Raw genomic sequence first — 26,507 nt, forward strand, 5'->3', positions numbered from 1 at the left:
GCCAATCTATACTTGGCTTTTACCAATTAGAGTATATTGATCTTCACTTTGGTATGACAAGCTGTATTTTCAAAGATATTTATCATCTCTTTGGTGTCATTTCTACTGACTATGACAAAAAATAGGAAGGGTAATGAACAATAATTATCAAAAATGGTCAACTTACTAAGTGGTTTTGTTTTAAATATCCATCTCTAAGTTAGAACAACCCAGAATATTTGCTCAAAGGACCATATTTAACAAATGGCAGTTGAGTTTCTAGCTCAGTTGACCAAATACTGTTTAATTCACAATAACAACTAAACCAAAACACTCCCAATACAGTTCCAATACATTTGACTGGCAGTGTCATACTTTAGAATTTTTAAGTTCAACTTACTTAAATATATTTCATTTATATAATTTTTTGTACAACTAACTCTTCTAACAGAAAAAAAATCTCCTTTATAATTTGTATCAGGGATATGTGCGCTCTGTTACCCAATTTTAAGAGTCAGGAATTTACTTATCTCCCTGAAAGTCTAGAATTTCAGATTTGATTCTTCCACTTGTGACACGGTGGCCACTGTTCCCTGAAGCTTTTCCCTCTCTCCCTGAGGCCTTCAGAGTCAAACAGAGTCACAGACAGGGGTTTGCTGGAGCCAGCTCATACCAGCTTATGAGAGTCAACATGTAAAACTTCAGGAATTTTGAGAGCTACTGTCAAACACAGTTATTATTAAAAATTAAATAATATAAATTAAATCAAATATATTATATTAAAAAAATGTTTAAATCACTTCCTATGGTTACTATATTTTACTCAGGGCTTCCCTGGTGGCTCAGCTGGTAAAGAATCCACCTGCAATGTGGGAGACCTGGGTTAGATCCCTGAGTTGGGAAGATCCCCTAAAGAAGGGAATGGCTGCCCACTGCAGTATTCTGGCCTGGAGAATTCCATGGACTATATAGTCCATGGGGTCACAGATAAGAAACAACTCAGAAACAACTGAGAAATTTTCACTTTTCACTCTTATTTATACTCTCGAGGATATTTAAGTCTATTGCATATGTATGTTGGTAACACTACCTAATGGTGTGTTATTTTACATTTCTTTCCCACTCTGCTTTCACTGATGACACATTGGTAGCTTAAATTTGGTAGTAGGGGGAGCATTTACACCATGGGGATTGCAAACACTACAAATTAGGGTTGTTTATTTTAGAGAGTTGACTTCTCCAGGCACCCTGTTTTCTACTCATAATTAGAGTGATGCTTACCCAACAAAAAGATATATTACATTTAAAATAAAAAACATAACATTTCCCCATGGCATGAACAAGACTTCTCAAAATCTTCACATACATGACATCGGGACAAAATGGACACCAAGAAATGTATTTTTTAAAAATATCAACAGGAAAAGGGTTGATTATACATGCTTAAATTTATAAAATTATTCTTCTTTATACTCTTTGGAAAATGGCCAGGAAGTTGTCCCCAAACACAGAATCCCATACTTGAAGTGATAGAGGAACAACTATAGTCATTAAGAGGAATGTATCTGAGTCAAGTTCTAAGGTAGTCAAATCCTACCTTGTAAAATGACATTTCAAAAATCATTCTACACTAAAAACTGGAAGGAAGGGCAAAACAAGATAGCAGAAAATAAATAGTTTTATAGGTAGACTGTTTTGATGTTCCCAGAATTTTGCATATAAAAAAAACCTTGCTTAGTATTTTTTGATGACGATGTTCAAAGGACCAATAAAAATGATCTTTCTTATGACATAAATAAAATGCTCCCAAGTGGAGAAAAATAGTTTGGGCTCGGAGAGCAGGAAGGTGACGTTGGGAAGTACACAACTATTTCTCACAGTACTGGTAATTTTCTAGTTATTTAAATAGCTTATGGGTTCACTGCTTCTTTCAAATTATGCTTAATAACTTACATGTACTATATATTATTTTGAATATATCAAACATCACACAACAAAAATGTTTGAAAACCAAAAATCCTCCTTGCATAACAGCCAGCTGGTATTTAGTATTTATAAGTCTCAGTTTCCTGATCTACTAAGCAGTCAAAGTCAGAAAAATTTCCTCATAGAATTGTTGTGTGTTTTCAATAATATAATGTATGTAAAGAAGAGGCTTGGAACCCTGACTAAACATTGGAATCACTAGGGTGCATTGAAAAAATACTGGTGTTCAGAGTCACAATTCTAGAGACCTTAATTTAATGATGTGGGGAGGAGTTGAACCTTAGAGTTTTAAACCGTCTCCCCATTTATTCTATCACCCAGTCTTTGCTGAGAATTACTGTTACTCATTATTTTCATTGGCCTTCCCCTGTGGCTCAGCTGGTAAAGAATCTGCCTGCAGGGCAGCAGAATTAGGTCCAATCCTGGGTTAGGAAGATCCCCTGGAGAAGGGAAAGGCTACCCACTCCAGTATTCTGGCCTGGAGAATTCCATGGACTGTATAGTCCATGGGGTTGCAAGAGTTGGACAGGACTGAGCAACTTTCACTTTCTTTCATTATTATCAGCACTTCAATCCATCATGTCATGAGATGGTTTACAATTACCAAAGGGCAAAAGTTTTAAGAATTACAAGAAAAATGTGTTTATTATTTTTCTCATTTGCCAAAATAGCTCAGAAATTAGGTTTTTTTACTTTTATCACTCAATCCTTCAATGAAAGTAGAGTCACAATTTAAAAATTCCACTGCACTCAAGAGGATCTTCTAAAAGTGGTTGTATTCTGAGTTCCATTTCCCAAAATGTTCAGTTCAGTTCGGTCCGGTCACTCAATCATGTCCGACTCTGCAACCCCATGGACTGCAGCATGCCTAGCCTCTCTATCCATCATCAACTCCCAGAGTTTGCTCAAACTTATGGCTATCAAGTCAGTGATGTCATCCAACCATCTCATCCTCTGTTGTCCCCTTCTCCTCCTGCCTTCAATCCTTCCCCACATCAGGGTCTTTTCAAATAAGTCAGTTCTTCACATCAGGTGGCCAAAGTATTGGAGTTTCAGCTTCAGCGTCAGTCCTTCCAATGATATTTAGGACTGATTTCCTTTAGGATGGACTGGTTGGATCTCCTTGAAGTCCAAGGGACTCTAAGAGTCTTCTTCAACATCACAGTTCAAAAGCATCAATTCTTCGGTGCTCAACTTTCTTTATAGTCCATCCTTACCTGATTACCAGAAAAACCATAGCTTTGACTAGATGGACCTTTGTCAGCAAAATAATGTGTCTGCTTTTTAATATGCTATCTAGGTTGGTCATAGTGTAAGAGGCCAAAATTCTTTCTCAGATAATTTTAATTAATCCCTTTCTTCTTCTGTTAGTCTGTGTACCTAATTTACTGAAACTCTTGACTTAATCCCTATTTCCACCAATTTCCATTGCAAGCACTCAAGTCCAGACCACTGCTATGGCTAAATTAAACCACCACAAGTGCTCCCTTTCTGGCCTTCCTAACATCACTCATGCCCAATCTCCAGTACATACTCCTTTTGCATGACAAGCATCTTGTAAAAACACATGTCTTCTCATTCTTCTGTTCAAAACTTGCCCTTTGATGTTTTCCTATCACCTCTAGATACAAATCCACAGTTCTTCTCTAAAAGGCCTTTCTCTCTGACCTAATTCATATTTCTTCCCAACCCTCACTCAACTCCAGCTTCTCTGATCCCTTTTTTTCTATTCCTTGAACACATCAAGCAAGCTCTCTCTTTATGTCCTTCATACTTGCTCTGCCCTCTGCCTAGAATATTTATCCACTCCAAATAGCTTGACTCTCACTCCCTTCATTCAAATACTTGCTTAAATATAATTTCTTCAAAGACCTTTTTGACCACCTTATCTAAGACTACGACTTCATTCCACAAATTTTTCATCTATTTATCCAACTTTATTTTCCTTTATAATACATTAATTAGGTTACATATTTTATTTTTGGGATTCCCTGGTAGCCCAGATAGTAAAGAATACACCTGCAATGCAGGAGAACCTGGTTCAATTCTTGGTTCAGAAAGATCTGCTGGAGAAGGGATAGGCTACCCACTCTAGTATTTGGGGGCACCCCTAATGACTCAGCTGGTAAAGAATCCACCTGCAATGTGGGAGACCTGGGTCCGATCCCTGGGTTGGGAAGATCCCCTGGAGAAGGGAAAGGCTACTGACTCCAGTATTCTGATCTGGAGAAGTCTGTGGACTGTATAGTCCATGGGGTTACAAAGAGTCAGATTTTATTTTTATTATACCATTTTCCACAGAATTTGAGCTCTGTGAGAGAATAAACTTTGTCTCTTTTGTGTATCATTTGGCATACAAATATGGACAGATACAAACAGAAATTCAATAAATACTTTTTGGATAGACAGATAACTATGTAGTCAAGATGATTTGTCTTCAAGTCCTGTGAATCTCAGAAAATTCTACAATTATTTTGGTTCATTGATAAAACAGGAAGACCTATTAGCTTCACAACAGATGGGAAACCTAAATAAAAGCAGCCATCTTGCTAATTCTGATATTTGTTACAAGATGCATTAGATGGAGTATGCATAGATCAGCTAATATTCAGCAGTGTTATAAGCAACAACCTCAAACCCTAGTTCTTCCATCATTATTCTTTTCATGAAATCTGAAGGAGAGCACATTATCAGTTCAGTTCAGTTCAGTCGCTCAGTCGTGTCCGACTCTTTGCGACCCCATGAACCACAGCACGCCAGGCCTCCCTGTCCATCACCAACTCCCAGAGTCCACCCAAACCCATGTACCTGAGTCGGTGATGCCATCCAACCATCTCATCCTCTATCATCCCCTTCTCCTCCTGCCCTCAATCTTTCCCAGCATCAGGGTCTTCCAATGAGTCAGCTCTTCGCATCAGGTGGCCAGAGTATCGGAGTTTCAGCTTCAACATCAGTCCTTCCAATGAACACCCAGGACTGATCTCCTTTAGGATGGACTGGTTGGATCTCCTTGCAGTCCAAGGGACTCTCAAGACTTCTCCAACACCACAGTTCAAAAGCATCAATTCTTCTGTGCTCAGTTTTCTTCACAGTTCAACTCTCACATCCATATATGACCACTGGAAAAACCATAGCCTTGATGAGGCGGACCTTTGTTGGCAAAGTAATGTCTCTGCTTTTTAATATGCTGTCTAGCTTGGCCATAACTTTCCTCCCAAGAAGTAAGCATCTTTTAAGTTTATGGCTGCAATCACCATCTGCAGTGATTTTGGAGCCCAGAAAAATAAAGTCAGCCACTGTTTCCCCATCTATTTGCCATGAAGTGATGGGACCAGATGCCATGATCTTAGTTTTCTGAATGTTGAGCTTTAAGCCAACTTTTTCACTCTCCTCTCTCACTTTCAAGAGGCTCTTTAGTTCTTCTTAACTTTCTGCCATAAGGGTGGTGTCATCTGTATACCTGAGGTTATTGATATTTCTCTTGGCAATCTTGATTCCAGCTTGTGCTTCCTCCAGCCCAGCATTTCTCATGATGTGCTCTGCACATTATAATATCCATAAATCCAAGGAGCATGAAATCAATTTTAATTCTTATTCTGTTTCTGATTTGAAAGAAAAAGTCACCCTATATTTTATATATCATTTGAAAAATTTTGGTCAATGGAGCACAAAATCAAGTTTGACAATTTTATTCCTAATAAGTCTTTTATTTGTAAACCAAACAATATTATAGGGGTTCAACACATTAACTGTGGCAAATGACACATATGTGATGGAATATTTTTTAATAAACTGTTTATCTCCATGGTACTGAGGATATCTACTAACAAGTTTAGAAATAGATGCCCCCAATATTATTATCTTATTACTGTTAAAAAAATAATATGAAACTGATGTTTCTTCCCTGGAAGTAGAAGGACAAAATAATCTGTTAGAAATATTCAAGAAATCACTGTGGTTATTTTGGTGTACAGTGACACCAGAGAAGATTAGAATATTGCATGAATTCACCAGTTTTGTTTTGTGTCATATGGACACAGCCATACTCAAATGAAATAATGCTTTTATTGAACTAAGAACACTTATATTCACAATATAGGAAATTAAATGATCAGTTCTTGTCAAACAAAAAGTAAGTTGTTTTAGGAAAAAGAAATCTTCCGACAGTCAAATTTTATTCTTTCAGGAAACAAGCAATACTTTGACAGAAAAATATGCTATTGCCAGAGGATATGTATTTCTGTGTTATATTTTGCTAGTTTTCTATTTTCTTGGTGTATAAGGAACAGATGGAAACAAGACTGATCCAATGAAATAATTTCTTTTACATTTCAGCAATAAGGAAAACTAAATTTCAATGAAATAATCTAACCTAATTTTCACATACATGTGTATATATTTTGGAAACTTTATAGGAAGTGTAAAACCAAGGTGAACTCATGGAAATTATTAAAATAATATTTACCTTTTCATTTCCTTTCAGACACCTTTATAGTTGTTATTTGTATTCTTCTCTAAATTCTCACTGCCCCAAATAAAAATGCAAAATCTACTACTTGCTTTAAAATGATGCTTAGCTTTCCTACAGTTTCATATACTCAATAAATTATCCTCACTTGGGCTGGGACTAATCATATCATTTAAGAAAAAGAATAGGTACGCTCAGATCACTGGCTAATAAAGCAACATTTTCCAATGTACTATATGGCTATGTTCACCTCATGCCACTATATCATTAAGATTTTAAAACACAATCATCTTACAATAAAATTACTTGCTGTCATAATGGACCATGGTACCAATTAATAGTGTGACAGTATAAGCAAATAATGTGGAACAACATTGAGGGCAATTAATTTGACTCCAATCAAATATTTCACTTATCTTGGTTCATACTCCGAGTGCCAAGTTTATGGTTATCAAATACAGCAAAAGCTATTCACATGAGTAGAACTCTTTCAGATACTAGTATTCAATCCTTGAGAATGTAAACTATGTAAACTTGAGAATGTAAAACTATGGCAAATCTCACATAGAGAAAGCTTTAGTGTGTTGCTTGTGTGAAATATACACGTTTTCCCCAAAAGAACACATTCTTTAATTAAAAAATAATTAATGACACTAAAGACACTTTCTAAACAGGATCCTTGTTAAATGTTCTCCTAAGGCAACCAGCCTTTTTTTTTTTTTTTTCCATTTATTTTTATTAGTTGGAGGCTAATTACTTTACAACATTGCAGTGGTTTTTGTCATACATTGAAATGAATTAGCCATGGATTTACATGTATTCCCCATCCTGGTCCCCCCTTCCACCTCCCTCTCCACCCTATCCCTCTGGGTCTTCCCAGTGCACCAGGCCCAAGCACTTGTCTCATGCATCCAACCTGGGCTGGTGATCTGTTTCACCCTAGATATACATGTTTCGATGCTGTTCTCTTGAAACATCCCACCCTCGCCTTCTCCCACAGAGTCCACAAGTCTGTTCTATACATCTGAGTCTCTTTTTCTTTTTTTGCATATAGGGTTATCGTAACCAGATCCGAAAGAGACACGTGCACCCCAATGTTTATCGCAGCGCTGTTTATAATAGCCAGGACATGGAAGCAACCTAGATGCCCATCAGCAGATGAATGGATGAGGAAGCTGTGGTACATATACACCATGGAATATTACTCAGCCATTAAAAAGAATTCATTTGAATCAGTTCTAATGAGATCGATGAAACTGGAGCCCATTATAGAGAGCGAAGTAAGCCAGAAAGATAAAGGTAACCAGCCTTTTCAATATGTTCAATGTTGTTCACAATGTTGTTCACCTAACTATGAACAAAGCTAGTGGAGGTGATGGAATTCCAGTTGAGCTATTTCAAATCCTAAAAGATGATGCTGTGAAAGTGCTGCACTCAATATGCCAGCAAAGTTGGAAAACTCAGCAGTGGCCACAGGACTGGAAAAGGTCAGTTTTCACTCCAATCCCAAAGAAAGGCAATGCCAAAGAATGCTCAAACTACCACACAATTGCACTCATCTCACATGCTAGTAAAGTAATGCTTAAAATTCTCCAAGTCAGGCTTCAGCAATAAGTGAACCATGAACTTCCAGATATTCAAGCTGGTTTTAGAAAAGGCAGAAGAACCAGAGATCAAATTGCCAACACCTGCTGGATCATTGAAAAAACAACAGAGTTCCAGAAAAATATCTATTTCTGCTTTATTGACTATGCCAAAGCCTTTGACTGTGTGGAGCACCAGAAACTGTGGAAAATTCTGAAAGAGATGGGAGTACCAGATCACCTGACCTGCCTCTTGAGAAACCTGTATGTGGGTCAGGAAGCAACAGTTAGAACTGGACATGGAACAACAGACTGGTTCCAAATAGGAAAAGGAGTACGTCAACGCTGTATATTGTCACTGTGCTTATTTTTTTTTTTTAACTTTTTAAAAATTAATTTACTTATTTTAGTTGGAGGCTAATTACTTTACAATATTGTACTGGTTTTTGCCATACAATGACTTGAATCAGCCATGGGTGTACATGTGTCCCCCATCCTGATCCCCCCTCCCACCTCCCTCCCCACCCCATCCCTCTGGGTCAGTCCAGTGCACCAGCCCTGAGCACCCTGTCTCATGCATCAAACCTGGGCTGGTGATCTATTTCACATAAGATAATATACATGTTTCAATGCTATTCTCTCCAATCATCCCACCCTCGCCTTCTCCCACAGAGTCCAAAAGTCTGTTCTATACATCTGCGGCTCTTTTGCTGTCTCGCATATAGGATCACTGTTACCATCTTTCTAAATTCCATATATATGCATTAATATACTGTATTAGTGTTTTTCTTCCTGACTTACTTCGTGCTGTATAATAGGCTCTAGTTTCATCTACCTAATTAGAACTGATTCAAATGCATTCTTTTTAATGGCTGAGTAATATTCCATCATATATATGTACCACAGCTTTCTTATCCATTCTTCTGCCAGTGGATATCTAGATTGCTTCCATGTCCTGGCTATTGTAAACAATGATGCGATAAACATTGGGGGTACACGTGTCTCTTTCAATTCTAGTTTCCTCAGTGTGTATGCCCAGCAGTGGGATTGCTGGGTCATATGGCAGTTCTATTTCCATTTTTTTTAAGGAATCACCACACTGTTCTCCATAGTGGCTGTACTAGCTTGCATTCCCAGTAACAGTGTAAGAGTGTTCCATTTTCTCCACACTCTCTCCAGCATTTATTGTTTCTAGACTGTTTAACATATATGCAGAGTACATCATGAGGAACACTGGGCTAGATGAAGCACAAGCTGGAATCAAGATTGCCGGGAGAAATATCAATAACCTCAGATATGCAGATGACACCACCCTTATGGCAGAAAGTGAAGAAGAACTAAAGAACATCTTGATGAAAGTGAAAGAGGAGAGTGAAAAAGTTGCTAAAGCTCAACATTCAGAAAACTAAAATCATGACATCTGGTCCCATCACTTCCTGGCAAATTGATGGAGAAATAGTGGCAGACTTTATTTTTGGGCTCCAAAATCACTGCAGATGGTGACTGCAGCCATGAAATTAAAACATGCTTGTTCCTTGGAAGAAAAGTATGACCAACTTAGACGGCATATTAAAAGGCAGAGACATTACTTTGCCAACAAAGGTCCATTTAGTCAAGGCTATGATTTTTCCAATAGTCATGTATGGATGTGAGAGTTGGACTATAAAGAAAGCTGAGCAACGAAGAACTGATGCTTCTGAACTATGATGTTGGAGAAGACTCTCGAGACTCCCTTGGGCTGCAAGGAGATTAAACCAGTCAATCTTAAAGGAAATTAGTCCTTAATATTCATTGGAAGGACTGATGATGAAGCTGAAACTCCAATACTTTGGCTACCTGATGCAAAGAGCTGACTCATTTGAAAAGACCCTGATGCTGGGAAATATCGAGGGCAGGAGGAGAAGGGGATGACAGAGGATGAGATGGTTGGATGGCATCACTGACTCAATGGACATGAGTTTGAGTAAACTCCGGTAGTTGGTGATGGACAGGGAGGCCTGGCATGCTGCAGTCCATGGGGTTGCAAAGAGTCCGACAGGCCTGAGCAACTGAACTGAACTGAACTGAACTGAAGGCAACCAGCAGAAATGAACACTAGAACCCAAGAGATGCTAAACTCAGGGAAAGAGTACAGGAAAGATATTGGAGAAGATACATAACAGATTTAAACATGTTGGAGACTGGATCCTAGAGATCTCTGTCCTGACACACAGCTTCCCCAACTTAACTGCTGGTTAACTCAATTCCCCAAATTCACCTGGTCACTCCACTGCTAGCTCACCTGAGAGAAAGTAAGACACGTAGGGAACTGAGAGGAAAGAGACTACAGTCTTAACAGATTGTGGTTAAAATGCCTTTTGCAAATCTTAGAAAACATAATAATATGAACACATTGCTAGGCCCTCTTACCCAGGGCCCATGCAAGCAGGGTGTTCCTAAGTTTTAAACTGCAGTAACTAGGGTACATCTGACACAGTCAGTGAAACACAGTGGTGGTACAGATCATTCATACAAAACAACGGAGGAGAAAGTAACACTAAGGCTATAGCTTTCATTCTTCGTCTTCTAAGAATTTGATGCTACATCTTTAAAATGCCACTGACAGATTTATTTTGCAGCTTCTTTGTATGTGATTACCAAAGGCAAAAAGCAGGTATGTGTATGTGTTTGTGTGTGTAAATGGACATAGGAAATTATGCAGTAATTATCTTTGAGTAAATTGTGAAACTGGCTAAGCAGAGTGAGATATTTAAGACAAATTATTACATGTTTAAAGATATGTAAGTATCCCCTTCTTTATCAGAGTTGCCCAGTAAAGTCTACCTATTAGTCACTCATATCCATTGAGCAATAAGGCATTTGATTGTGGAAGCCAGGAATTGGAGATAGAAGAATCTATTACAAAAAGAAAAGCTGAGTTAACAAGGATAAATTTCTAAACTTTCAAATGTGTTAAGTGGTATCAAATCATTGTGTTTAAGCTTTTATATTTTGATACCCTTGAGGGCTGTGCAGAAATATATCTTGTGTGATTTATAAATGCCATTCTTGTTTTCCTTTTAAATACATTTCTAGAACCCACTTCATTTTGAGTTTTTAATGAATGGAACAGCTGATTCAGAAAACGTATGGAAGTATCTATTCACCAGAATTAATCCAGAAGCTGAATGTCTACTAAGGTTTGCTGAGTTCTCAGCCAAAGACAATAATCATTATCTGACTCTATACATACAAGGAAGATGAAGTCTATGTATGGAGTAACAAGATTTTGCCAGAATAGTAAAAGACACTAGAAGCTGTGGATTTCAGATGAAGAAGAAAGATGTGGTAGGTAAACTTGGGAAAATACAGAGCATAAAATTAGGTTAAGAATTTTAAAATTCTACAAAAGCAATCAATAATACCAGGGGACTCAAAGAATGGGTGAAAACATTTTTCTTTTTATCACAGAAGAGGATATAATTACATGTAAGCTCTGTGTCCTCTGACACCACTATGAGATCATAAATTTAAAAGTTAATATGTTTCTCTGTAGCTTGAGGTCAATGCTGTATTCATAGTATAATAAATAATACATTCTTGACAATCATTGATCACAAAAGTTTCAGGAGAAAGAATGTACCCCAAGAAGGTCTTTACTTCTATGGTGCAAAGTTTCCTTCTTTTTTTCTTACTTTTCAATCTGCTTATTTTATTTATGTGATTCTATTCCTTTGTTCAGATGGTAATCTTCCTGCAGGTTCATCCCCACAGATATTATCTTTGTTTTCTGCATAGTCTTTTTTGTAACCCTCTACAATGCATTGTTTTACATATGCTGAGAGCTCATACAATCTTATTCTCAGTCTCAAACTTTTCTCTGAGTCCACTGGTCATTTCCAGTTGAATATCTACATATAAGATTAGATTTACCCTTCTGCCAAGCTCATTCCTCCTATTTCTTATCTTCACTAATAATACCATGTCACCTAAGCCCTGTCCCCCCCCCCCCCCCCCAAAATGGAAGCTGTCCAGAATCCTCTCTGTCTTAATTCTCAAATCAAACTCTCAAAGTCAGGAACAATATAAAGCAATGGTCAAATGCTTAGTTTAAAGTGTGACCATGTCATTCACTAGCTGTACGAAGTTATATAGATCATTTAGCTTCTCTGTGCCTATCTTACAAGGTGGTTAAGAAGATTAACTGGATAATGTATGTTCAGTGCTTAGAGCATTGTCTGGCACTTACTAAATGCTCAATAATTTATTATTGCTCACCTCTATGCCTTCATACATGCTGTTTCCTCTGCTTGGAATGTCCTTTCCAGGATGTTATTATAATTTAGATGCCCAGCTGATCATAGAGAGCAGAAGCATCTGGGATGCTGTCTTTACTGATAGATGGGCTTCTGGTTGGAATGAGTAGCCTATGAATTATAAGTAATAAATCTGTTATAATTTAAGGGACAGGTGATTCAGACTGTTAATTTTAATTCTGGCAAATTGATGAAGAGCAAAGTGAATGCAATTATTCCAGCATGGAAGGAACAAGTTACATAATAATACTAATGTCAAACCCTTTGTTAGTGGATTCTCTGGGCCTTGCATAATTTCTTTGAGTACATCCCCATAAAACAAGATACCTTAAGGAACAGAAAAGTGTGTCTTACCTTAACGTTGTATCTTTAATATCTGATAGAGTTTCTTGCTTATAGGGGGCTAGTCGTTAATATTTAGAGTAGAAAGAAAAAAAAGGAAATAAAAGAAGGGAAGGAAGGTAGAAAATAGAAGAAAAAATATACAAAATAATGCACACACAGAGGAAAATATTTTTCTGAGTATAATTAGCTACAATGCATATATATATATATATATATATACTTTGCTATGATATATATTTAAAATAATGGCAATAATTTCTGTGCAGTGGACCATATGTTGGTGAGAGAAAAATATAGGCAGGGCTGAGTGTTCCTGTTAGGGGAGAGGTTTAGCAAGAGAGTCCAGCCAAGTTTAATCACAAGCATTAATTGAAGAAATAAGTGCATGTGTTCAAGAAACCACTATCGCTGAAGCTAAGGAATGAAAACATTGAAGGTAAAGATGGATGACATGAAAGAGGAAGGCAGCTGTTGATGGCTCAGCAAGCTCATGAGACAGGGAAAAATCTCTGACCAGCAGTGCTCCAAAGAGAAGACTGAAGCCTATGAGCCCTCTTTAAGTGTCTTAGGTTGCTTAGTCCTAAAGAAGAGTTTTCTTAGGTGAAAGGGGTTCCCTTGTTATCTTTGATCTGGTTCTTTATGCAAAATGATCCTTTCCTTGGATGCGGGCTGGGGAGGCACACAAGGATGTACTGGGCCACATCATGTTCTCTCAGTACTTGGTAGAAATTATTATCCTGGGGTGTGCATGTTAACTTTTTCTTAGACAATACTATTGTGTCTCACATTTTCCCTAGCTTGCATTGAAATCAGATAGTCAGCCCTCTAGGATTCTGAGCTTTCCCCTAAGAATTTTTCTAAGCTTATTACTATCAAGGGCGACATTATTGCTAAAAGTTTACCTTTATCATTTTTCTAATCAAACATTACTGACATTTATATATTAATTTTCAAGATTAGGATTTGACAATGAAGAAAATAAAGTTTGATTCTATTTTTCTCTTGGCCTACTGAAAGCCCAGAGAATCTAAGAATACTCATGGACATGACTTCCATTTTAACAGGATTCAGAATTATCTAATTCAACAGTTAGGTCTATCTCTTTTTCATAGTAAGTTTACAAATACATTTTTCAAGCAGAGAGATAAATAATGTCTGATAGGCCACAATATTTCCAGAGAGAGATGAAGGCTCTCTCAAAATTCTAAATTAAAACAACAAGATACAAATAAATAAACAACTAAATCAAGGAATATTTAACCACCTAAAACACTGGATACATTAATTATACAAAGTGACAAGAGGAGAGATAAACTGTCTCTTACTGAGGCATGTAAAGAAGCTTTAAAGAGAATAAAATATTTGAGGTAGGTGAAAAAAAAAAGATAAATAAGAGTTTGCTAAACAAAGAGAAGAGGGAAAATTATTCCAGGTAAAGCCAACATTTTCAAAGACAGAGAGTTGGTATATTTGGAAAATTGGGTTTGAAAGAAGCACTCGGCCTATTGGTTGAGAGGTAGAAAGTGAAGTGGAAATTCCTTAAGGCCTCAGGGACCACACTGTAAACACCAGAATTACCATCAACTGGGGCTTCCCTGGTGGCTCAGATGGTAAAGCGTCTGTCCACAATGCAGGAGACCCAGGTTCGATCCCTGGGTTGGGAAGGTCTCCTGGAGAAGGAAACAGCAGCCCACTCCAGTATTCTTGCCTAGAAAATCCCATGGATGGCGGAGGCTGGTAGGCTACCGTCCATGGGGTCGCAAAGAGTTGGACACGACTGAGCGACTTCACTTTCACTTTCACTTTCAATGGGAAGGGGTAGGGGAGCCATCACTATCTGTTAAGGAGGAGAATTATAAAATTAGGTTTGCTTTACAGAAATAAGACAGCACAGTCTCTGAAACAGAAAGTATACTAGCTTTTACATCCCTGAAATTATGAAATTTTATCTACTGTTGTTACCACTGACAGTAATTAAAAACAGTTGGGTAATGAAGTCTGGGGACCTTATTGGTCATTCAGAGTCTTAGAGGTTTTTTTTTTTCCCCCTTTAAATTAAATCATCATGTCAGCCTTCAACTGAAGGTTTTGACATAAAAAGCCCGTGCTTATATAGCTTAAGATTAGAAGAATGGATATATGGTGTGAAAATAATTACAGATATATTCAGGGGTAGATTAAATAATTTCATTTGTTTAACATAAATCACATTGGTGTTTGCTTGAAACCAAATCAATGAAGAAAACAAACTGATACTGAAAGCAGTATAAATAACTATCAAATTCAAAGAAGTAATTTCATCATTGAATATTGTGTGAACTTTGGCACTTAACTAAATATTTCTGGACACAATTAACACATTTATTAGTTCTATCAATTTATTAATACATTAGTCAATAAACATATTTATTAAGAACATATTATATATCCAATTTCTGCTTGAAATTCTATGTAGAAATCTATTATTTTGCAGAGAAAAAAAACAGAAAGAATAATTTTTCCCCTAGCCTCAGAAAGAGAACCCTCTATAAATCTGTCTAGCAAACCTTGAATTTAGAGACCCAAAGGGTCCTAGGGATTATTTGCTGCAGGTTAATTATAGTTTGGCTTCTCTAGTGGCTCAGCTGGTAAAGAATCCACCTGACAACACAGGAGATGCAAGAGATGTGGGCTTGATCCTTGGGTGGGGAAAGATCTCTTGGAGAAGGAAATGGCAACCTGCTCCAGTATTCTTGTCTCGAAAATTCCATGGACAGAGGACCCTGGCAAGCTACAGTCCATGGACCACAAAGAGTCAGACACGACTGAGCATGAACACACAATTTTATCCTAGCACTTCCTTACCTAAAACTCTAGTCCTAGAATATATACAAACCAACTTTCCAAGGGCAAAAGTGTTTTTTCTCCAACTTTGAATGGAACAATTTTCTTAATTTCAATTTTGGATTGTTTGTTGCAAATGTATAGAAATATAATTCATTTTGTATATTGGTTTTGTTTCCTATGATCTTGCTGACCTTGCATATTTTGTAGTTTTTTAAGTGAATTCCTTCAGATTTTCTGTATGTAAGATTCATGTATTTTGTGAATAAAGACAGTTTCAATTCTTAATTTCAAAGTAAATAAATAACCGTATTTTAATAGCAAAAGCAACTTTCCAAGGGTGTGTAAGTACGAGTTTGTAACATATAAAGACCTAGTACATGGAGTACTTTTGAAGAGTCTAATGCGATGAGTGAACAAAATAATTGATTGAAGACCAAATGGCCTGGAGAAGTCCATATAAAACAACATGAATATGAGCATGAGCTTTAAATTGAGGTTACTATCTCAGTAAATCTCTCAGAGTATTTGTGCTTCTTTTTCAGGATTTTTCCTTGATCAAGGGCATTATTTATTTTTTAAATTTCCTTCTAAATATTTTATACGGTAAGAAAGTGCCTACACAAAAAAGAAAATTCATTTTCTTGTTGTTAGTTGAAGTAATGAATCTTATAAAGGTAGATGTGCTGATTATGGGACTCTGTAAGATATGCTAATGCTATAAATGCTAGATCTGAAAATCTTTACATTCTCTTATAAACATCAGTTTCCAACCTCCCCTCACCTCCATCACTGCATACATATTCACACACATCCACTGAGAGCCACGGGGTGTATATTTTGTATTTTATAATAGATTTTTAAAAGGATGTAAATTACAACTAAGTCAAATCTTAGAGCCAATCAAGTGGAAATGTTCCCTTAATTTTTCACCTGGGGTCATTATAAAATTAAAACCCTTAGGTATTAATGTAAATGTAGAAGGCCTTGCTTAAAGAAAGAAGACAATAAATACCATTTGGTTACAGAAAATGAGTAACATTTAAAGGTATGTTTATTTATAAGTAATTTGATTCTATGAAGTAATGGACATTTCAAATTTTTATCCACAACCACTAATAAATAAATATATATATATATATATATTTTTTTTTTCCCCCTTTGATCTCACAGGAAAACATTTCAGGGTATTAAAAACTGGTGCTTTTCTCTCAAGCAAATGAACCACTGCAAGGCTCCAAGTATTTTATCAGTGTACTAGTCTAATTTCTAACCTGAGAAAACAATACTGGTTATCTTGGGAAATGTTTATATTTATCCTTCATAAATTTTCTAACTCTTTGCATTTGTAAAACTCTTCTAGGAACAGCTAAATATAGTGTATAAAATGTCTCCAGGTCCTCAGGAAAAAATTCTATTGTTTTAAGTAACATTGGCTTATAACATTATGTAAATTTCACACATACATTATAATTCAGCTTTGCATACACTACAGAGTGCTCACCGTCAAAAGTCTAGTTTCCATTCATCACCATAAAACTGACCTCCTTTACCCATTTTGCTTTCTCCCCACTTCTCCTCCTTTCTGGTAACACCAATCTTTTCTCCACATCTACATGTTCATTTTTGTTTTGTTTTGCTGTGTTTTTTTTAATTCCACATATAAGCATCATTCTCAGACTTATGTCCCTTAGCATAATATGCTCGAGGTCTATCTATGTTGTTATGAGTTGTAAGACTTCATCTTTTTTATGGCCGAGTAATATCCCATTACATATAAATACCAGATCTCTATCCATTCATCTGTCCATGGGCACATAGGTTGCTTCCCTATGTCAACTATTGTAAATATACATGGGTGTGGATATATATTTTAAATTAGTGTTTTTATTTCTCAAATAAATACCCAGAAGTGGAATAGCTGGATCATATGGTAGTTCTATTCTTAATGAAAAAGTTCCATTCTTGAGCCAAGTAAAATATTGACTTAAATTCCTGATTAGGAACAAAATAGCATTTTAATTTAAGATGTTACACATTTTAGAATCTGTCTTGGATTCATTTCTCTTGATATATATATATATATAACCATTTTTATTATTACAAATAATCTTGAAGAATTTATAAAATCTGTGGTCTATGTTTTAATAAGTTGCCTTGTAAAACCTCTTTCAAAATAATTAACCCTCCCCCAAGTTTGTAATAATTGACTTCACTTTTCTCACCTTTCACTCTCCTTAGCAATTTTGTTTACTTTAAAAATTATGTAAAAAAAAAATCAAAAAAATAAAAATAAAAATTATGTTATAGCACCTGAAACAGACTTTCTCTAACATGACTGCTGCAAGCTCAAAATATCCCTCATAGGTTAGACTATAGAATAAATATTAGATTTCTAGAAAATTCTCTGCCATTGGGGGTGAGTTTATGTTCAATGAAAGATAGTAAATATTAAAATTAGAAGTCACAAATAGGATGAGTAACTTAACTAAATTTTAAATTGTAAAACATTGTTTTTAATTTTAAAAATGAGTCATAAGATTGTCTTTTATAGTGAATTATCATACTTTTTAAAAAAAACTCCCAGTGAATTTTTTTAAACTGCAAGTTTAGAACTTTTGTATTTTTCAATAAACATTAAATTATGTGTGTACTATATTCCAAGGACTATAGAGTTGCTAGGAGCTGTCATAGACCCTATACGGTTTAAGAGACAAGGCAAACATGAAGACACAGGAGTTAGTTACTATACTCTGTGAATAATGGCATCACAGAAGTTACAGTGTAATTTTAAGGAGGAAGCAATCAACTCCATTGGGTGGGGTGAGAGTTTGGCAAAGATTTCCAGGAAGAGATGTGGTTAATCCGAATTTTAAAGAAAAGAGATGTATTTTTCTGGGCACATACCCACAATCGAAGTAACAGATATACCCCAAAACTTCCAGAGTTTACTGTGTCCCTTTATTTTGTTTTGTGATAAGAATACTTAACATGAGATCCATCTTATTAACAGATATTGAAACTCACAACACCTTATTGCTAAGTATAGGCATTGTTTTGTATAGCAGATCTCTTAAACTTACTCATCTTGCGTAACTGATACTTGACATCCAGTCTATATCTTAAACTTTCCAGATCAGTATCACTGGGGCCACTTATACTTACAGATTCTGTAGACCAGCACCTCCCAGACCTACTGACTAGAGGCTTCATGGGAAGAGTCTGGAACCTGTGTGCTCAAGGTGATTTTAATGCCTGGAAAAGCTGGAGAAATACCACTTTCAGGAAGTATATTCCTTTAAAGGAAACCTAGAAAGCCTGGGTGTTTTGTCTATAGATTGAGCTCACGCTAATTAAAGGTAATCAAACTGCTCATGAAGCCTAGTAGTTATGGTTAGTTGATGATTTACTTGTTTATCCCTTCAAAGGGACTGCAAATTCCTTAGGGGTAGAGGATATATCACTAACAGAATCCTAGCTTTTAGCATGCACAAATATTCAATAAACACTGTTGATACATGAATAAAATGACATTTCAACCATTCACACATTTTTAAAAATGGCTGCTCTGTGTGTGTATTACTATATATTCAACTACAAAGCACAAGGCTAACCTAGTGAGATAACACTTCTGTTGTTGCTCAGTTGTCTATCATGTATGACTCTTTGTGATCCCATGGACTGCATAATGCCAGGCCTCCCTGTCCCTCACCATCTCCCAGAGCATGCCAAAGTTCACATTCATTGTATCGGTGATGCCTTCCAGCCATCTCATACACTGATGCCCTCATCTCCTTTTGCTCTTGATCTTTCCCAGCATCAGGGACTTTTCCAATGAGTTGTCTGTGTGCATCAGATGACCAAAATACTGGAGCTTCAGCTTCAGCATCAGTCCCCACAGTGAATATTCAGGGTTGATCTTCCTTAAGATTGACTGGTTTGATCTCTTTGCTGTTCAAGGGACTTTCAGGAGTCTTCTCCAGCACCACAGTTCAAAGGCATCAATTCTTTGGTGTTCTGCCCCCTTTATGGTCCAGGTCTCACAACCATACATGACCACTGGGAAGATCATAGTCTTGATGATACGGACCTTTGTCGGCAAAGTAATGTCTCTGCTTTTCAACACACTGTCTCGGTTTATCATTGCTTTCCTGCCAAGAAGCAACCATCTTCTGATTTTATGGCTGCAGTCACCATCTGCAGTGATTTTGGAGTCCAAGAGGAGGAAATCTGTCATTACTTCCACCTTTTCTCCTTCTATTTGCCATGCTGTAATGAGGCCAGATGCCATGATCTTAGTTTTTTTAATATTTAATTGTAAGTCGGCTCTTTCACTCTTCTCCTTCACCCTCATCGAGAAGTTCTTTAGTTCCTCTTCACTTTCTGCCATTAGAGCGGTATCATCCGCCTATCTGATGTTGTTGTTTCTCCTGCCTATCTTGATTCTGGCTTGTAACTCACCCAGCCCAGAATCTCTCATAATGTGTTCAGCATGTAGCTTAAACAGGGTGACAGCAGACAGCCTTGTCATACTCCTTTCTCAATCTTGAGCCAATCAGTTGTTACATACAATGTTCTAACCGCTGCTTCTTGACCCACAAACACGTTTCTCAGGAGACAGGTAAGATGGTCTGGTATTCCCATCTCTCTAAGAGCTTTCCACAGTTCCACAGAGCCAAAGGTTTTAGTGTAGTCAATGAAACAGATAGATGTTTTTCTGAAATCCCCTTGTTTTCTTGATAATCCAGCAGATGTAAGCAATTTGATCTCTAGCTCCTCTGCCTTTACAAAACCCATCTTAGACATCTGGAAGTCCTTGGTTCCCATGATACTGAAGCCTAGCATGAAAGATTTTAAGCATGACCTTACAAACATGGGAGATGAGTGCCACTGTCTGATGGTTAGCGCATTCTTTGGTACTAACCTTCTTGGGAACTGGGATGAGGATTGACCTTTTGCAGTCCTTGGCCACTGCTGGGCCTTCCAGATTTACTGACATAGTGAATGCAAAACCTTGATGGCATCCTCTTTTAGGGATCTGAGTAGTTCTGCTGGAATTTCATTGCAGCCACTAGCCTTATTAACAGCAGTGCTTCTTAAGGCCCACTTGACTTCACACTCCAGAATGTCTGATTCTGGGTGACTAACCACACCATCATAGTAATCAGATTCATTAAGATCTTTTTTTCATATTGTTCTTCCATGTATTTCTTTCCATCTCTTCTTGATCTCTTCAGCATCTAGTAGGTCTCTACCGTTTTTTATCCTTTATTGTGCCCATCTTTGGGTGGCATGCTCCCTTGATGCTTCCAATTTTCCAAAAGAGATCTCTAGATTTCCCCTTTTGTTGTATTTGAAGTTGGTGGCTGGCAGTGATCATGATCCTGCTTTCTTTAATGTCTACAACTAAATTGCCAAAAGAAAATCATACTGTTTTCATTTCCCATGACAAGCTCATGAACTGTATAAAAGGCCAAAAAGATACGACACCAAAAGATGAGTCCTCCAGGTCTGAAGGTGTCCAATATGCTATTGGGGAAGAGCAGAGGAGGTAACACTAAAGAGTATCAAATAATTAGGCTTTTATCAGAGTATGAACAATTTACTTTAAATTATTAGTAAAGTGAACAAAATACATGTTCCACATCAACCGTGTTTGTCAAATAACATAAGCTATAATGTTTTTGTATAAAATAATTTGATTTGTCTTTTGTGCTCTGGAGTAACTAAAAATAGTTCTGCATTTCGCATATACTGCATATCATAAAAGGAACATGGGATCAATCAAACTGACATCTGAAATTAAAGGCAGTGGAACATGATTTCCTTAATAAGTATTATTTTTCATTAGGAGAAGCTCCTGATTCTTGAATTGTCTCCTACTTGCACAAACATATTGTTCGGACATACAGAAGAGGGAAAACAACTGGATAAATATTTTTAAATGTATCTCTGAAATGCAAATCAAAACCACGATGAGGTACCATTACACACCAGTCAGAATGGCTGCTATCCAAAAGTCTACAAGCAATAAATTCTGGAGAGGGTGTGGAGAAAAGGGAACCCACTTACACTGTTGGTGGGAATGCAAACTAGTACAGCCGCTATGGAAAACAATGTGGAGATTCCTTAAAAAACTGGAAATAGAACTGCCATATGACCCAGCAATCCCACTGCTGGGCATACGCACCGAGGAAACCAGATCTGAAAGAGACACGTGCACCCCAATGTTCATCGCAGCACTGTTTATAATTGCCAGGACATGGAAGCAACCTAGATGCCCATCAGCAGACAAATGGATAAGAAAGCTGTGGTACATATACACTATGGAATATTACTCAGCCATTAAAAAGAATACATTTGAATCAGTTCTAATGAGATGGATGAAACTGGAGCCCATTATACAGAGTGAAGTAAGCCAGACAGATAAAGACCAATACAGTATACTAACGCATATACATGGAATTTAGAAAGATGGTAACGATAACCCCATATGCAAAACAGAAAAAGAGACACAGATGTATAGAACAGACTTTTGGACTCTATGGGAGAAGGTGAGGGTGGGACGATCTGAGAGAACAGCATCGAAACATGTATACTATCAAGTGTGAAACAGATCACCAGTCCAGGTTGGATGCATGAGACAAGTGCTCGGAGCTGGTGCACTGGTATGACCCAGAGGGATGGGATGGGGAGGGAGGTGGGAGAGGGGTTCAGGATGGGGAACACATGTAAATCCATGGCTGATTCATGTCAATGTATGGCAAAAACCACTACAATATTGTAAAGTAATTAGCCTCCAACTAATAAAAATAAATGAAAAAAAATGTATCTCTGTATGGCAAAGAAATATTTTACCCAACAATTGACATTTAAAGGACAAAGGGTAGCATGGGCTATATTTTTCATTAACTTGACAATGTAAAGAGACAGACTACTTTCTTATAAGCTAGAGCAGAACATCATGACCATGAAGTAATTTTATTTTCTTGAATATCATCAAAAGAACAGATAAAAATATGAGGCATTTATAAAATATTACTTAAATATAAAATATACTTAGCTATTTTCAAAACATGCTTTGTCTTAAGAATAATTTATAGATTATATAGCTGGAGGTTAGATAGCTGGAGAAGCAGGCAAAAAAATGCCAAGGAGAAATCTTTCTACTTTATTCCACCTTTGTAAAGCTTTATATAAGGAAGTTGCTAGTTGTTTCTGCTATAATAATTTCAGAGGACACTACTCATAAGGGAAAAGGCACAGGGTCCACATTATGAATCTCTTTTGGTGATTTAATCATAGATATTAAAGAAGGCAGGATCATGATCACCGCCAGATACCAGCTGCAAATACAATAACTGTGAAATTTATTTTTGCAAATATAATGGCAATTTTATAGCAGTATGAATGAATGCTAAGGAAAGCCTATCCATTTGGTTCCCTTGCTGAATTACGCATTGAGTTCCATAGAGTGCAACCGCTGTTAACAGAGTTACATTCCAAAATTCTCCTGAAGGGATGTATAGAAATAAAATTATATCTTAAGTGCCCTAAGGAATTTTTACATATAGGAAGAGCATATTCAACATCCTTTTGCAAAATAAAAATTTACTCTCCTAAAGGATGATAGGATTTCTCTGTACTGATTTTGCAAGTTCCTGTAAATATATAATTATTTCAAAATTTAAAAAGTTTTTGGCCAATTTATTATCCAATTCACAGTACTGTAAAGTTGTATTTTTATAAAATTTATTTTTTTTTAAAGAAGAATGTAGTAGCTTAACATCATACTTACCAGCAAACAGGATGGCGACTAGCTTTTCATTCATTCACAAAATGACTATTGTATGGGTTCAGTTCAGTCGCTCAGTTGTGTCCGACTCCTTGTGACCCAATGGACTGCAGCCAGGTCTCCCTGTCCATCACCAACTCCTGGAGCTTACCCAAACTCACGTCCACTGAGTCGGTGATGCCATTCAACCATCTTATCCTCTCCCGTCCCCTTCTCCTCCAGCCTTCAATCTTTCCCAGCATCAGGGTCTTTTCAAATGAGTCTGCTCTTTGTATCAGGTGGCCAAAGTACTGGATTTTCAGCTTCAGTGTCAGTCGTTCCAATGAATATTCAGGACTGATTTCCTTCAGGATTGACTGGTTGGATCTCCTTGTAGTTCAAGGGATTCTCAAGAATTTTCTCCAACACCGTAGTTCAAAAGCATCAATTCTTTGGTGCTCAGCTTTCTTTATAGTCCAACTCTCACATCTGCACATGACCACTGGAAAAACCATAGCCTTGACTAGACGGACCTTTGTTGGCAAAGTAATGTCTCTGCTTTTAAATATGCTGTCTAGGTTGGTCATAAATTTTCTTCCAAGGAGTAAGCGTCTTTTAAATTCATGGCTGCAGTCACAATCTGCAGTGATTTTGGAGCCCCCCAAAATAAAGTCTGTCACTGTTTCCATTGTTTCCCCATCTATTTGCCATGAAATGATGGGACCAGATGCCATGATCTTAGTTTTCTGAAAGTTGAGCTTTAAGCCAACTTTTTCACTCTCCTCTTTCACTTTCATCAAGAGGCTCTTTAGTTCTGTTCCACTTTCTGCCATAAGGGTGGTGCCATCTGTATATCTGAGGTTATTGATATTTCTCCCAGCAATCTTGACTCCAGGTTGTGCTTCCTCCAGGCCACAGTTTCTCATGATGTACTCTGCATATAAGTTAAATAAGCAGGGTGACAATATACAGCCTTGACGTACTCCTTTTCCTATTTGGAACAAATCTGTTGTTCCATGTCCAGTTCTAGCTGTTGCTTCCTGACCCGCATACAGGTTTCTCAAGAGGCAGGTCAGGTGGTCTGGTATTCCCATCTCTTTCAGAGTTTTCCACAGTTTATTGTGATCCACACAGTCAAAGGCTTTGGCATAGACAATAAAGCAGAAATAGATGTTTTTCTGGAACTCTCTTGCTTTTTCGATGATTCAGTAGGTGTTGGCAATTTTATCTCTGGTTCTTCTGCCTTTTCTAAAACCAGCTTGAACATCTGGAAGTTCACAGTTCACATATTGCTGAAGCCTGGCTTGGAGAATTTTGAGCATTACTTTACTAGCGTGTGAGATGAATGCAATTGCATGGTAGTTTGAACATTCTTTGGCATTGCCTTTCTTTGGGATTGGAGTTTAAACTGACCTTTTCCATTCCTGTGGCCACTGCTGAGTTTTCCAAATTTGCTGACATAATAAGTGCAGCACTTTCACAGCATCATTTTTTAGGATTTGAAATAGCTCAACTGGAATTCCATCACCTCCACTAGCTTTGTTCGTAGTGATGCTTTCTAAGGACCACCTGATTTCACCTTCCAGGATGCCTGGCTTTAGTTGAGTGATCACACCATCATGATTATCTGGGTTGTGAAGATCTTTTTTGTATCTTTCTTCTGTGTATTCTTGCCACTTCTTCTTAGTATCTTCTGCTTCTGTTAGGTTCATACCATTTCTGTCCTTTATTGGGTCTATCTTTGCATGAAATGTCCCCTTGGTATCTCTAATTTTCTTGAAGAAGTCTCTAGTCTCTCCCATTCTGTTGTTTTCCTCTATTTCTTTGCACTGATAACTGAGGAAAGCTTTCTAATTTCTCCTTGCTATTCTTTGGAACTCTGCATTCAAATGGGTATATCTTTCCTTTTCTGCTTTGCTTTTTGCTTCTCTTCTTTTCACAGCTATTTGTAAGGCCTCCTCAGACAGCCCTTTTGCTTTTTTGCATATCTTTTTATCAGGGATGGTCTTGATCCCTGTCTCCTGTACAATGTCACAAACCTCCATTCATAGTTCTTCAGGCTCTCTGTCTGTCAGATCTAACCCCTTGTATCTACTTGTCACTTCCACTGTATAATTGTAAGGGATTTGATTTAGGTCATACCTAAATGGTCTAGTGTTTTTTTGTACTTTCTTCAATTTAAGTCTGAATTTGGCTATAAAGGGTTCATGATCTGAGCCACAGTCAACTCCCAGTCTTTTCTTTTTTTTCTGACTGTACAGAGCTTCTCCATCTTTGGTGGCTGTGCAGCACTGGAGTTGCCATGAGGAGATACCCCACACCCAAGGGCAAAGGGGAAGCCCCAGCAAGACTGTAGGTGGGGTGAATTTGTGTTTAGCATCAAACCCCATTCCTACCAGAGACACTCAGAGGGCTCAAACAAACCTCGTGTGCACCAGCACCCAGGGACCCCACCAAGACACAGACAGAACTGTGTTGAGCATCTCCTGTGGAGGACGGGTCAGCAGTGGACTGTCACAGGGACAGGGGCTCTGGGTGCAGCAGACTTGGGTATGGCATAAGTCCTCTTGGAGGATGTCATCATGACCCCACCATAGAGCTGCCAGAACTTAACAGGACTGGGAAATAGACTTTTGGAGGGCACAGACAGAACCTTATGTGCACCAGGACCCAGGAGAAAGGAGCAGTTGACCCCACAAGAGACTGACCCAGACTTGCCTGTGAGTGTCCAGGAGTCTCCAGCAGAGGCGTGGGTCGGTGGTGGCCTGCTGCAGGGTTGGGGCAGTGAGTCTAAGAGTACATGCATGGAATCTTTTGAAGGTGGTCATCATTATCTTCTTTACCTCCACCATAGTTTGGCCCCAGGTAAATAGCAGCCAGGGAACACAGCTGTACCCATCAACAGAAAATTGGATTAAAGATTTACTGAGCATGACCCCACCCATAAGAACAAGACTCAGTTTCCCCTCAGTCAGTCTCTCTCATCATGAAGCTTCCATAAGCCTCTTATCCTTCTCCATCAGAGGGCAGACAACTGAAAACCACAATCACAGAAAACTAACCAATCTGATCACATGGACCACAGCCTTGCCTAACTCAATGAAACTATGAGCCATGCCATGTAGAGTCACCCAGGACCTGTGATGGTGGAGGGTTCTGACAAAATGTGGTCCACTGGAGAACGGAATGGCAAACCACTTCTGTATTCTTGCATTGAGAACCCGATGAACAGTATGAAAAGGCAAAAGATGGCA

The 26,507-nt window shown here is 37.6% G+C and overlaps 1 protein-coding gene across 13 annotated transcripts in view; it reads right to left on the minus strand.

Moving 5' to 3' along the window:
* The window catches only part of MAGI2 (membrane associated guanylate kinase, WW and PDZ domain containing 2), a 1,406,842-nt gene that overhangs the window by 891,311 nt on the left and 489,024 nt on the right, over positions 1-26,507 (minus strand). The window lies entirely within an intron of this gene.

This window comes from Odocoileus virginianus, chromosome 1, assembly GCF_023699985.2.
Source record: "Odocoileus virginianus isolate 20LAN1187 ecotype Illinois chromosome 1, Ovbor_1.2, whole genome shotgun sequence".
Taxonomy (NCBI): domain Eukaryota; kingdom Metazoa; phylum Chordata; class Mammalia; order Artiodactyla; family Cervidae; genus Odocoileus; species Odocoileus virginianus.